Raw genomic sequence first — 15,553 nt, 5'->3', positions numbered from 1 at the left:
CGGAATCCGCTTTTCTGTGCCCCAGAGGTCCTACTCTAGGAACCAAAAGGGCCAGAAGAAGATGTGGTTCCGGAAGTCGCAGCAATCCCAACCCGCTCCGAACAACCAGTCCTTCCGTGGCAGAGGAGGACAGGGAGGACACCGCCCCAGGGGCAGAGGGACTCCCAGGAACTTCGGGTCCAGAGAACCTTTTTCTGAACGGCCCGCGCAGCAGCCCTGAAGGGTTGCCCGACTGCTCCATTCTGGAGGAAGTCGGGGGACGTTTTTCGGAGCACCTAGCGGCATGGGAGTCCATAACATCAGACCGCTGTGTCCTCCGCGTTATATCCAGAGGATACAAGATCCCCTTAAAATCCCTCCCCGACGTTTCACCCGGTCAGTGGGAGGCCGCTTCGGCAGAAATTGTCCATCTGCTGGGGATCCAGCCCGTCCCCCCCCAGACCAGATCAGGGTTCTACTCCAGGTTCTTTTTAGTGCCAAAAAAGACGGGGTACCCAAGACCAATTTTAGACCTGTCCCTGTTTAACCTGGCAGTTCCCAAGGAGAAGTTCCGGATGGTCACCTTGCAATCCATCCTCCCCCTTCTGGGAGAGAATCACTGGATGTGCTCTATAGACCTCAAGGATGCGTACTACCACATACTCATGGACAGACATTCCAGGAGGTTTCTTCGCTTCCGGCTGGGAGCCAGTCACTACCAATTCAGGGTCCTTCCCTTTGGTCTCACCACAGCCCCAGGGTGTTCACCAAAGTATTAGCGGTGGTTGCGGCCCACCTGAGGCTTCAGGGGGTGCAGGTCTTCCCGTACCTGGACGACTGGCTTCTTACCGCCCCAACAAGGCATCTACTATCATTGGCGCGAGACTCCTTTCTTCATGTAGCTCCCCGCCTGGGCATCACGATAAATGTAGCAAAATCCAACCCGGCCCCTACTCAGTTGATAGATTTTATAGGTGCCAGGTTAGACAGGAGGGAGTTAAGAGCCTTCCTCACAGCCGACAGAGTTCAGAATCTGCGACTCCAGGTGCGGGCCATCCTCCACTCCAGCTCAGTTCCGGCGGAATTGGTCCTGAGGGCTCTAGGGTCCATGGCGGCAGCTATATCTCTTCCATTCGCCAGGTTCAACATGCGGGTCCTTCAGTGGACACTTAAAGTTCAGTGGTCTTATCTTGCTCTACCTCTGCATCATCCCATTGCGATCAGCAAGGCTTGCAAGCGGTCCCTCTTGTGGTGGCTCCACTCACAGGATCTCCACGGAGGCCGCCCCTTTTGTGCTTCTCCCCCTCTCGCCACGGTGACCATGGACGCGTCCCGCCTCGGGTGGGGAGGGGGGGCATTTTGCAGGCTGGACGGTCCAAGGCACGTGGAACGACTCAGACCTCCCTGCATATCAATCTTCTAGAGATGAGAGCAGTGCTCTTGGCGTTGCGAGCACTTCAGGCCTTTCTTCCCCTGGGAACAATTGCGATTCAGTCAGACAACATGTCTGTTGTCTGGTACATCAACAAACAGGGGGGAACCAGGTGTTATCCTTTATGTCGAGAAGCCATAAGAGTGTGGGAATGGGCGATCTCCACTAACCGCTTTCTCATTGCAACGCACATTCCGGGTCGGTCCAACATCCTTGCGGACAAGCTCAGTCGCACCATTCTATCCCCGTACGAGTGGTCTCTCAATGTTCAAGTAGCGAAATGTATCTTCGCATGGTGGGGAACTCCTTGTTGCGATCTCTTTGCGTCTCCCTTAAACACCAAGTGCGACAGTTTTTTCACTCTAATCCCTCCAGGGGATTCCCCGAGAGACGCTCTGGTGCATGCTTGGCCTCCCGGTCTTCTTTACGCTTACCCCCGTTGCCTCTGATGCTCCAAGTTCTTCAGAAAGCCTCTCGGTTGGGGTGCAAAATGATCCTCATTGCCACATTCTGGCCTCGACAGATCTGGTTCCCTTACCTAAGGTCTCACTCGGTGAATCCACCTTGGATTCTAGATCCCTTTCCGGATCTGATATCGCACCCATCGAACCTACCAACTCCGAATCTGGACAACCTGAAGCTAACTGCTTGGCTGCTCCAGTTCCACTCCTAATTAGGACTCCCGGTACGTCCCCCGTTAAGGCCATCCTGGTTAGCGGCTCCTAAACCATCTATCAGGAAAGTTTACAGCAGTAAATGGAAACGATTCTCCATTTGGGCGGAGCGGCAAGGTCTAGATCCCTTCACGGTTCCCCTTCCCCTGGTGCTAGACTTCCTAACCACTCTTTAATGATGGTGCCAGTAGTTCCACGGTCAAAGTGCAGCTTGCGGCCATTTCTCACTATCATGTTGGTCATGACTCTGGACCACTTATGTCTGCCAAATTGTGTAAAATCTTCCTGAAAGGCACCTTTCTCCTTAGACCCCCTGTCAAGCAAGCGGTTCCTCCATGGGATCTTTCTTTGGTTCTTCAGGCCTTGACCGTGCCCCCCTTCGAGCCTGCGGCCTCAGTAGATCTTAATTTTTTATCCCTCAAGACTGCTTTTTTAGTAGCCATTACTTCGGCCAAAAGAGTTTCGGAGCTTCAAGGCTTATCCATAAAGCCTCCTTACTTGGTCTTCCTTCCAGACCGCGTATACCTCAGGACCAATCCCTCCTTTCTTCCTAAGGTAGCTTCAGAAGCAAACATTAATCAGTCCATTAACCTCCCTGTTTTCTTTCCTAAATATCAGAACAAGGGTGAATACAAGCTGCATTCCTTGGATGTTCACAGGCAGCTTCGTTTTTATCTTAACAGGACAGCTGGTCATAGGCAATCCGACCAGTTGTTCATTTCCTTTGCCAAATTCAATCTGGGTAAGCCAATTTCCAAAGTCTCCTTGTCACACTGGATTTCGCAGTGTATTCTTCTAGCTTATCAAGCCTCTGGGAGGCCCGCACCGGAGGGAGTCCACGCCCATTCGACCCGGTCAGTTTCTACCTCGGCGGCCTTTAAGGCTAGGACTCCTCTGGATGACATTTGTTCAGCAGCCACTTCATCTCATACCTTTATTTCTCATTACAAGCTAGATATCACATCTAGGGGTAGAGCATCCTTTGGCTCCGCGGTGCTCCGGAATATCCTTCCATGACGGCCGCCCAAGATTCAGGTAGCTGGGGACTCTGTCCCACAGGTTGCAGACAAATGAATCTCCTACTTCAGATTTAGAAGTTATATACTTACCATAATGTTCCATCTGAGTAGGTGGATTCATTTGTCTGCAACCATCCCGCCCTCCTATCCCCCTGGCCTTGTCAGTTTCCTGCATATTATGTGTTACCCCTTTCGAGGGTATTTTGATTCAGGCCAAACTCTATCTGAGGTCATGTAGGGAGAGCAGGGCATTATGGGTGAGGGGAGGAGCTAAGAGCTTGGATCCATAGCTGGATAAACTATGCCGGTTTGGATCAGATATCGGATCCATAACCCACAGGTTGCAGACAAATGAATCCACCTACTCAGATGGAACGTTATGGTAAGTACATAACTTCTAATTGCCTTCCTTCTGGGGGCACCTGACATTTGGGGCAAGAAAAACTGAAGAAAATGGCGTCGGCTGCCTCTTTTATACCCCTGCCGCACTGACGTCAGGGAAGAAGTGACGACAACAGACGCCGGACCTAGACTTTGGAATTCGGCCGACTGAGGACCCGCCTGACGGCAGGATAACCCATCTGTTATGACTGCAGCTGTATGAGCACTCTATCATCTACATTTATGGTAGGTACAAAACTGTACTTTATCCCACTCCACAAGGGGGATCCACCTTGGACCCCGGGAACTAACACCCCATCAGTCTGACGAGCCTGATCTGCAAGGCCATGGAACGTATTATCATGGAACTTGTAAACAAAGACATTGGCAAACTTAAAACACTGGACCCCACCCAGTTTGGGTTCGTAAAGGGCCGATCTTGTCTCCTGAACCTGATTGACTTCTTCAAATCAGTCTCCAGAGCTGTGGACGAGGGTAAGGCAGTCCACGCAGCCTATCTGGACCTCGCCAAGGCCTTTGGCACCACCCCCCACTCTGGAATAATAGATGAACTTACTAAGCTGGGCATTAATCCCTACGTCGCACGATGGTTTGCCAACTGGCTTACTGACAGAACCCACACTGTAGCCAACTCCAAATCCAGCTCCAGACAAGTGACAAGTGGAGTTACCTAAGGGTTCAGTCCTGGGACCTCTCGTTTGGCATCTACTACTCAGAAGTACAGGCCAACACTAAGGGACTCTGGCTAACAAAGTTCACAGATGACTGCAAACTGGAAGCCATTATTGAATCCCCAAATGATGTCTACTCTACAGAAGGGCCTTACAGAAACAGATGCTTGGTGCCAGAGCCATGGGCTCAAGCTCAATGCCAAGAAATGTATAGTTATCCCCTTTGGGAAAAAACATGTACCCGTGAATTACCACATAGTTGGCAGTACACTAAACACCAAAAGTGTGATAAGAGACTTAGGGACACAGGTGGACAGTGGTCTCACCTTCAATAACCACATCGCCACAACAGTCAGGAAATCCACACACCTCATCACTAAGGGCTTTTCATCCAGAAAAAAGGAGGTCATTGTCCCACTGTACTCATCCCTCATTAGACCCATTATTGAATCCAACACCCCATTTGGTATGTACCTCTCAAGACATCTGCAACAACTGGAAAGGCCGGAGAAATACCTCACTAAGTCATAGGCCTAAAGCAGATGCCCTATGCTGACCGCCAGCTATACTCTGTCGCATATCTACTCCGAGGCGATCTCTGCTTAAGGCCGTGTCAAGCCCAGAGCTCTTGGACATGCTACACTTAAAGAAATCCCAATCCCTCAGCCACACACTCCAGGGATCTAAATCTTTTCACAATAAACAAAACATGCTAGAGGGATAGGTTCCTGACCCAGAGACTCCCCAGACTCTGGAATAGATTGACCATACATGTCGAGCAGCGCACCTCTTTGGCCCCTCTTCAAAAGGAACCTTGATTGGATGGAAGAAAGGAAATTCACCCCAGGGATCATGTCAGTTGCCCTGCCAGACAGAGGTTCAGGGAAGTAAATAGTGTGGGAAGAAATGGCCAGGGAATTGTTATGGCTAGACTTCTATAGGCCCTAGGGCCGATAGCCTAGTACCAACCTATGAGCCTATAAGAAGTTTTAAAAAAGATGAAAGATAAAGCTAAATCTATGCAAACTGTTAAAGATTTCTTTCAAGTGCAACCTCCAGGATTTAGTAGGCACTGGCCTACTAAGAATTGGTCCTTTCCAGCCCCTTCCAGATCCTCTCATGCCAAACCCAGACACAGCAAAAACCCCAGGTTTCAGTCCCAGGGGACTCTCCGAACTAAGCAGTGGGGGCCTCCACTTCGAAATGTGGAAATAACAAGACACACCCCCTGTGCTGAACAGTCTCAATGGCTTCCTTTTAAAATTACCAAGCAACTTACCTTTTAATCACTCCTTTGGGGGGGAACGATTGCTCTTCATGCAAAGAACTGGGAACTCCTAAGCCAGGACAAATGGTTTTTAAATAGTGTCCCAGGGATATAGATTAAATTTCCACACAATGCCAACACCAAACGGGTGGCCAAACCTGCCCTCAAATCAGTGGGCAGAGGCTCAAAAACAAGTACTTTCCCTCTTAAGCATGGGGGCTATTCAACTGGTACCAGAAGAGGAAAAGGGACAAGGTTTCTATTCAAGGCTATTTCTGGTACCCAGAAAAGACAAATCATGGTGTCCAATCCTGGACCTGTCTACTCTAAACACCTTTCTAGAAATTCCAAAATTCAACATGCTTGACTCTGTACCACTTACTACTTATGCTTGGCAAAGACGCCTGGTTGGCAACTCTAGATTTAAAAGAAGCATTCCTGCACATCCCAATCAGGGAATCTTGCAGAAGATACCTATGCTTCAAAGCAGGCTACTTTCAGTATCAGTTCTCTGCACTGCCCTTTGGCTTGTCTACTGCACCCAGGGTATTCACAAAGTGCTTGGCTCCAGTTATTGCTTTTTGCAGGCAAAGAAATATTCAAATATATCCATACCTGGACAATTGTCTAATTCAGGCAGAAAACCAGGGCATACTTCTAAATCATCTGGCATTTGTAAAAAGGGTTCTAACTTGTGTGGGGTACACCATAAACGAAAAGAAATCACAACTGGTACCTTGTCAACAGATTACATTCCTGGGTGCAAGTTTGAATACAACTGCCCAGATGGCTTTCCTCACGCCAGAGAAGCAAATTCATTTGGTAACTTACTTCAAAGTGGCCACAAAAACCCTTTATCTGCAAGACAAATACTGCAAGCCTTGGGGTTCATGGCCTCCTGCGTTCTAATTCCATATGCAAGACTGCATATGAGGAAACTACAGTGGTATCTATAAAAAGTCTATGGAGTCAACATTGTCACAGCCTGGAAACAATGATCCCCATCATACCTTGCCTAGAGTTCCTCTGGTGGGCAGAGGCATGCCACCAAAACAAAGGACTACCATTCACACTACCCCTGCCACCCAAACCCTAACTACAGATGCATCAGACTATGTATGGGGCGCTCACCTGGCAGGGAAGTGCATTCAGGGCAAATGGATCCCAAATCAATGCCCCTATATATCAATCAAAAAGAAATGTTAGTTCTACAGAATGCTCGGACAGCCTTCAAGGACTACATTCTCCCAGGACAACACCATGGTTATGTGGTACATAAACAAGCAGGGTTACGCATTCCTACCCCCTCTGCAGACTAGCCATGGCATTGTGGAACACAGGCTTAAGCTACCAAGTGCACCTACAAGCTCAACTCCTGCCAGGAGAATTGAATAGATTGGCAGACTAAGCAGAAACCTCATAGACCCACACGAGTGGAAACTGGGACCACGTATTTTCAACATGTTGACAAAAGAATGGGGGAGCCCAGACATAGATCTATTTGCCTCCCCCCAGAGCTACCAGTTGGGCAAGTTTTGCACAAGGACCCCCCACAAACAAGCCTGGAAAGTGGATCCTCTGTCCTTCAGCTGGAAAAACCTATCAGTCTATGCCTTTGGAGCAAAGTTCTACTGAAAGTCACAGGACAAACCAAGGATGATTTTGATTGCTCCAGACTGGCCGAGCCAACACTGGTACCCCCTCCTGCACAGTGTGTTGCAAATATCTCCCTGGCACCTGCCTCAGACCCCTTTCCTGCTGATTCAGCAGGAGAACCAAATTCTGCACCCTGAGCTTCAAACATTGAACCTTGCAGCCTGGCTATTCACTTAAATTCACCTTTATCCCTCAGCAAACCTGTGATGGATGTCATCTTGGAGGCGGGAAGATCTAGTACTAGAAAATCTTATGCTGACAAATGGAAAAGATTCTGTGCCTGGAACCAATCTTTAGGGATGAGCACAGTAGCACCCGTTTTACCTCAGATTTTGCAATACTTAACTGAGATGCTTCACAAGGGCCTGTCTTTTTCCTCTATTAAAATCCACGCCTCCGCTAATTTCAGCTCACTATAACACAGAACCACCCCTCTTCTCATCCTCTGCTCGGGCAGCGTCTCAGAGGGGCAAAAAACTTAAGACCACCCATGAGAGCTCCTACCCCTGCCTTGGGACCTTAACTTTGTTTTGGAGAAACTCCCTTTTCCTCCTTTCGAGCCAGCTGCTACTGCAGACTTAAAATTTCTTTCCTGGAAAACAGCTTTCCTTTTATCAATCACTTCAGCTAGAAGGATATCTGAATTACAGGCCCTTATGGCAGTGGAGCCTTTTATCATCTTTCATGCAGACAGGGTATCTCTCGGGACCAATCCATCCTTCATGCCCAAGGTGGTTTCCAGTGTGGCTCTTAATCAGTCCATTCATTTGCCAACCTTCTTTCCCAATCCACAGAACAAAGGGGAATGGATTCTGCATTCCTTGCATGTGCACAGACATCTTAGATTCTACATGGACGGTTCTAAATCTCTAAGAAAATCTGAACAATTGCTGGTAGCATTTGCTGCAGGGGCAGAGGGAAAGGCTATTTCAAAACAGTTTCTAAATGGATAAGCCATTGCATTCATTTCTGCTATAAGCACCATGGAAAACCTATTCCCAGGGGATCAGATCTCACTCCACCAGGGCTGCAAATACTTCTGCAGCCTTTCTCAGAGGTGTTCCTACCAGGGATATCCTAGAAGCTGCTACCTGGAGTTCTCTACTTTCACCAAGCATTATTTACCAATTTTCTCAATCCAGAGCTTGTTTTGCCACTGCTGTCTTGCAGGGCCTTATAGCTGGCCCTAATGCTGTATAAACTCCTCCTCCCAACCATAGCTTTGGGAATCTACCCAAATGTAATGACTGCAACAGTGAAACACGAAGAACATAGTACAGTTGTGTAAACTTACCATAAATGTAGATGTTCAAGTGCATTCACTGTTGCAGTCTTGGTTACCCTCCCTCCAGCCCCCTAGTCCTTTTCCGGCAATACCTCTACTTTCCTTTACTATGATTAAAAGCCTTTTTGGTGTTTTTGCTTTTGGTTGGAGGTATACTTTCTGTTTTTGTTTATTTGCTCCCCATTAGGGGGGCACTTGACATCTGGGGCAAGAAAAACTGATGTAATGGCATCTGCTGCATGTTTTATACCCCTGACGTCATGGAAGAAGGGACAGCAACCGACGCAGGACCCAAGACTTTGTTAATCAGGCCGACTGAGGGCAACCTGCCAGCAGATTATCCAAATGTAATGACTGCAACAGTGAATATACTCTTAACATCTACATTTATGGTAAGTGTACACAACTGTACTTTCGCAAGTGTGCCGGTCTGTTGCTACCAGAGTTTGAATTACAGCTGAAAACGTCTAAAGCTAAGTAAGTTGGGGATCCTTTTTTCTTGCAGTAAACCATGTCCAAAAAAGTTAATTGTCTTGCCTGTGGAAAGCAAATACCACACAGACTTGCATTCATATTGAGTCACTTGTTTAGGCACAGCCCATGACGTCCCCCGTTGCCAGTTTTGTGCTCTCTTTAATGTGAGAACCATTCGTAGAGCTCGTATTGAAGCCAGGTATTTTCTTCTGTCTTCGCATTCTGAAATGGCATCAGTCAGCCAGCAGTCAGACATTCTGAAAAAAACATAAGGATAAAGACAAGACCACACAAGGCTAAGCCTTCCAACGACTCAGCAGGTAGTCACTTCTCTGAATTTCAGTGAGGCACCTTCGCAGCCCCTGATGCCCATTTTGATACCTTTGCAGGCCTCTGAAATCTTGTCTTCCGAGCCTTTGGTGGTCTCTGCCTTGGTTCTATCCAGAGCCGCGACGCAGGCACAATCTTCTGAGGAGGTTTTTCGCACTAGCGAATCTAGACAGAAAAGACGTCTTCTCAGACTACTGTTTCTCTCAGACCCATGGATACTCTTAAGTGTAGAGGCAAGGCCTCTCCTAGGAAAACTACTCTAGCCACCATTTTACTCCTGCTGCACCACCACAAGCTCAAATGCTTAAAATGGCATAGGATCTTATCACCCTTATCAGGGGTAGTCAGGCCACACCTTCTAAAAGGAAGAGACCTTTCTCCTGAAGTACTGAGAGCAGGATTCTGAGGAGTCTGATTATTCACATTTTAAAGAGGAACAACCTCTGATTGCTTATGAGGATTCAAATGCAGAGGAGTTCATTCCTTCTGCCTCCCCACCAGAAGATCTTCCTTTTGGGAAAGGCCTTCACACCCTCTGGGAACATTTCCACTGGGAATCAAGGACATCCCTCTGTAAGAAAAGACTAAGTTTCTCGACCTGCCTCAGCACAGACCCTTGGCCATCCCTCCAATTGTAGAGGTGGTTGATGTCTTCCATGAATCCAGCCTAATTCCTGACACCTTCCCACCTGCTCCCAGAAAACCTGACTGGTGTTAGAGTACCAGATCCTTTCAAATACCTGTACAGAAATCCTGCGGCAGACCCGGAGGTCATTACACGGGGACCAAAAGGAGCTAAGGTTAGTTTTGTAAAAAGTCCTATTCCTTCTGATGAACTCCAGAGCCCTGGACAGATAGGGTGAAAAAGTATACACCTGTGCAACCTTTGCTGTCAGAGCACTCTATCAGTTGTACATGTTAAAATATCAACAACACACTTTGAAACTATTAAAACAAAAGATTTCAAACTTTCCTGACTGCCAATTTGAAAGATTTAGCAGATTTACTCCACTCTACTTGTTAAGTGGCTAAACACTCATTACGCTGAATGTGACACCCTAGAAACCTCAAGCAGGGCAGCAGTGTCAGGATGTGTCATTAGGGGACATGCATGGTTGAAGGAATAACCACTCCCTGATCATGTCACATCTAAATTACTTGATGCACCCTTGAATAAGGGCCGGTTGTTTGAAGTAAAAGCAGAAGAGGTGCTTAAAAAGATGAAGACCAAGCTATGCAAATAGTAAGATTTCCTTCACGTACAACCTCCTAGGTTCAGCAGGAATTTTCCCTCAAACCACTGGTCCTTTCCTGCACCTAGCACACAGGGGGCAAGTTAAGCCCTGCAGGGACAGAGCACCCAGACTCCTTTCCTAGGGACAGCAGAGAACCAAACAGTGGACCACTTCCACTCCAAAGGCAGGGAATTCTAAGCCATCCGTCTATGGCAAAAACTGACCCCCCCCCCGACCCCTTTTTCACTCACCAAAAACTAGGAGGAAAGCTCTCCCTCAGCAAAGAAAATTGCCTTTCTGTAACAAAGGACCATTTTTCAGGGATGCAAATTGTCCTTCAACAAACTCCAAGCTGAAAGAAGATAACCAGACTTGCCTCTAAATCATTGGTCAGAGGCATTGTAACAAGTCTCTCATATCCCAAGGGGCAGTAGAACCTATCCCTTCAGATCAAACAGGCAAACGCTTTTATTCCAGACTGTTACTTGGTTCCAGAAAACAGGGCACTTGTGCCCCATCCTGGGTCTATCCATTCTGAACACCTTCCTGGTTGTCCCCAAATTCAAAATGCTAACTTTGCAGCAGCTGCTGCTATGCTGCCAAAATGCCTGGTTAGTTACCCTAGATCTAAGATGCCTTACCCCCACATCCCCACAAGTGAATTCTGCAGTAACTTTCTTCTCTTCAGAGCAAGCTCACAACACTTTCAGTTCTCTGCGCTACCCTTTGGCTTATCTACTGCTCCTAGGGTATTCACCAAAAGCTTAGACCCGGCCATAGCCTTTTGCAGACAGAAAAATATGCAAATTTACCCTTATCTGGATAACTGCGTCATTCAGGCAGATTGCAAAGAAAAGCTCCTCAAGGACCTCCTCTTTTCCAAAACCCTCCTAACCTCCTTTAGGGTACACTGTCAAGAAGAAATCAAGGCAAACACCCTCCAGGAAGATGATTTCCTTGGGAGCACTGGTGGACACAGCATCCCAAATGACCTTCCTATCCCCAGAAATGCAGAGCTTCCTGTCTCTCTATTATCCAGTTGGCTTCCAGAAATCACCTCACTGCGAGGAGGTTCCTGCAAGCCTTGGTACATGACATCTTGCATCCTTCTAATGCCTCTGGCCAGGCTTCACATTAGAAAACTTCAGTGGTACCTAAAGAACGTTTGGTGTCAGCACTCTCAACCTCTAGAGACCTCTCCACCCCTGATCCCCTGTATAAGGGCCAAGTTTCTCTGGTGGGCAGGGGCCTGTGCCCAACACAAGGGTCTTTCCTTCACCCTCTGCCCAACCATGCAGACCATTACCACCAACACCTCAGGCATAGCTTGGGGCACTCACCTAGAAGGCAGGTGCATCCAAGGTCTTTGGGATGCCCAGCACCTTCCCTTACACGTCAATCAGAAGGAAGTGATAGCAGTACAGAAGGCTCTGACCTCCTTCAAACCCCATCTCAAGCCAGGGGTTTTCCTTATCAAAACAGACACAGTAATGTGGTACATAAACAGGGAGGGACCCAATCTTATCCTCTGTGCAGGCTAGCCATGAATCTCTGGCTGGCGGCCTCTTCCATGGGACTACATCTGATAGCCTAATAGGGATCAATAACACCCTGGACCCCTGAAATGGTAGATACACAAAAATCTTTTTACTTGTCACTTGGGTGTGGGGAACTCCGGAGGTGGGGATCTCTTTGCTTCGCCTCTCAGCCATCAGCTGAAAAAAAATTTGTACCATGGAGTATCACCACCTAGCGTGGAAGGTGGATGCTTTGACCTTCCCCTAGAACACCCTCTATGTATGCATTCCCTCCTCTGCCCCTTATTCCCAAGGTACTGATAAGAATAAGGAAGGAGACCAAAGGCCATCCTCTACTCCAGATTGGCCCAAACAGCATTGGTACCCCTTCCTGTGCAGCCTGACATCACAGCCTACTAGGCAGCTTTCCCAGATCCCGGCATCTTGACCTCAAACAGGGGGGAAATGTTGGTCCCAGACTTGCAGACTCACAACCGGTCAGTATGGCGGATACGCCCATGGTAAGCAAACGGGTCCTAGACATTCTCACAAAGACCAGAAGGCCCAGCACCAGAAAGTCTTAATCTGGGAAATGGAAACTATTCTGCTCCTGTAGCCAGTCCAGAGGGACCAGTTTCTCAGAACTTTCTTTCCCACTTGTACTGGACTTGTCTAGCTGAATTACTGAATAGTGGCCTCTCCTCCTGTTTTAAAATCCACGACTCAGCCATTTCAGCTCATTGTAATACAGACCAGCCCCTGTTCTCATCCTATGATTAAATAATTCCTCAGAGGGGCTTATAATGTCAGACCTCCCAGAAGGCCACCCACACCAGCCTGGGACCTGGACTTCGTTTTGGAAAAACGAACCTTACCACCCTTCGAACCTGCTGCTTCAGCAGAACTGAAATACCTCTCCTGGAAGAAATTTTTTTTTTTTTTTTTTTGCTAGCTATAATCTCAGCCAAAAGGGTTTCTGAATTTCAGGCAATGATGGCAATTGAGCCCTTCATCATTTTCCATGCAGACAGCGTTTCCCTTGGGACTAACCCCTTCTTTATGCCCAAGGTGGTAGCTAATGTGACTCTCAACCAGGCCATTCATCTGCCCACCTACTTCCCGAACCCTCAAAGCAAGAGGGAAAGAATTCTGCACTCTAGACATGCACAGACAACTCTGGTACTACCTGGACCATACTAAACCCTTCAGGAAAAATGGACCAGCTTATTGTCCGTTTTGCCCAAGGGGCAGAGGGGAAGCCCATTTCCACGCAAACTATTTCCTAATGGATATCACACTGTATTCATTTCTGCTGCAGATTTCATGGGAAACCTCCCCCTAAGTCTATTCGGACTCATTATACTACGGCAGCCTCCACTTACACTGTTTTTCTGAGGAGTTCCCACCAGGGACATCTTGGAAGCTGTCACCTAGACCTCAGTCCATACCTTTACAAAGCATTACCACCTTCCTCTTCTCTAAGGCTAGGGCAGGGTTTGCCTCTGCAATGCTGCAGGGCTTGCTTCCCCTTGACTAGGTCTCTGACTAATCCTTCCACACCTCTCCTTAGCTTTGGGAATCCTCCCACAGGTGATTACTGCAACAGTGAAACACAAGGAGCATAGTACAGTTGTGAATACTTAATATAACAAATGTAGATGTTTCAGTGTATTCACTGTTGCAGTCCTGGTTTCCCTCCCTCCTTCCCCCTTTTATCCTTTTTCCTTAGGGAGACATAAGCTCCTTGGAGTGGTTGTTGACCACCAGGACCACTGTGCCATGTTTCCTGGGGCTTCTGACTGGTTAGGGCAAGAAAAATTGATGTAATGGTGTCCGCTGCCTTGCTTTATAGCACGGACGACCTGACGTCAGTCTACAGACGACAACCACTGATACAGAAAAACATTGACTGGTATTTGGCCTGGCCGAGGACTACCACAGCAGGGATAACCCACAGGTGATGGCTGAAACAGTGAATACACTCAACATCTACATTTATGGTAAGTGTGCACAACTGTACTTTTCTGGAAGAGTAGAATACTTGTGATGTGTATCCTGTAGCTTAACTAATGTACACTCTTAGATGTACATTTGACACAGAGCTGTACTCCTATGGCGAATGTCTCCATATTTTTGTTTGCATCTGTCCCTGGTTTAAATGTCAGCTGTTGCATCCTTAAACTTAGAACTATCCCTGATAATACAGGTTGTGTAGTAGTAGGTTCTTAATTATTTACCTCTGTTTAAACAAAGGTGGTGGTTCCTGGTACTTGAAGGGGAGTTGATTATGATTGTAAATGTTTACCAAACTGCATGCCAGCTGTAACAAATTTTTACATTGATGCCAGTTGTGTACTAAGATTTTGAAGGGTGAGAAATAAGTGCAGTGTTTAAAGTGTATGTAACCTAAATAGGTGATCAAATATACAGAGATTCTGTAGTTCAAATCCTGCTAAGTATGTTTATTTTTTTTAGGCATTTGATGAAGCTATTGCTGAGCTGGACACACTGAATGAAGATTCGTACAAAGACAGTACCCTTATTATGCAGCTACTACGGGACAACCTGACTGTATGTATAATTTAATTTATATCTGAGACGTGTGAAAGTGTGAAAAAAGAAAGTAATTACTTGGTGTATATTTGCAGATGTGCACGGTTCTGTGTTTTTCTGGTGTGTTGGTATAATACAGATGAGAAAACAGATGAGTGGGATCATCCATAGTAACTTTTAGAAGTAAGGCTGCAGGCATTACAACTGCTTGGCAAACCAAACTTTCCCAGGCAGGTCATCGCTATCGCTGCCTGCCATGTAGTGTTAACATGTTGCTCACAATTTCCATGTCAGAGGCTAACTACTTGAATCTAAAAGACACGTTCACCCCCACCACTACCACCAAAGAGAGAGGTAAGATAGTTGAGAATGATAAACCCATAATTTTCATATGAGAAGATGCTCATCATAATATTCACAATTAGTCCTAATTTGTCAGATTCCTGCCTGCAGGTAGCTTGGTTGGCTGCTGTGACTAGGGAGTTATCCCAGCATCCTTCTACAGCTGCATAAAGGATGTCACTGGCATAAAAGGGGTCAGCCAACAATTGCGAAGTGCATGCTTGATGGGGTCAGTCAGCTGGGTTCGTTTCAGAAGTCGTGGAAGTACTCTCTAGGGGGTTTTATCCTTCCTTAAAAGCAGCAACTGAATTAGCTAATGTCAGACCTCAAGTCTGATAATAAAAGCTTTGTGAAAGTTAATTGCATACCTTGAGTATTCCCCATAAGGATTTTCATAATCTGTGCTTGCTTTGCTTTGTCCCAGAGTAGTGTGGATTACTCTCTGTATTGTGCCAGTTTCCCCCAAGGGCAAAGCAATGATGTATTTCTCCGTGTGTGTGTGTGTGTGTGTGTGTGTGTGTGTGTGTGTGTGTGTGTGTGTGTGTGTGTGTGTGTGATATAGATATAGATATATCTATATATAGATATATATAGATTATATATTTAGATATAGCTATATATAGATATGTAAAGATATATATAGATTATATATATATATAATAGATAGATATAGATAGATATCTATATATATATATCTATATATATCTATATATATAT

At 46.7% G+C, this 15,553-nt stretch overlaps 1 long non-coding RNA gene across 1 annotated transcript in view; it reads left to right on the top strand.

Moving 5' to 3' along the window:
• LOC122817364 overlaps positions 1–14,466 on the top strand; it is an 86,436-nt gene extending 71,970 nt beyond the window's left edge. The window contains exon 2 of the long non-coding RNA XR_006367222.1: positions 14,417–14,466. This is a non-coding gene — a long non-coding RNA (uncharacterized LOC122817364). The remainder of the gene's footprint in view (positions 1–14,416) is intronic.
• The last annotated feature ends 1,087 nt before the right edge of the window (positions 14,467–15,553 follow it).

Source organism: Protopterus annectens, chromosome 12.part0 (assembly GCF_019279795.1).
Source record: "Protopterus annectens isolate FY-2018-M chromosome 12.part0, PAN1.0, whole genome shotgun sequence".
In the NCBI taxonomy this organism is placed as follows: Eukaryota; Metazoa; Chordata; order Ceratodontiformes; family Protopteridae; genus Protopterus; species Protopterus annectens.
This window is presented reverse-complemented; position numbering and strand designations above follow the sequence as displayed.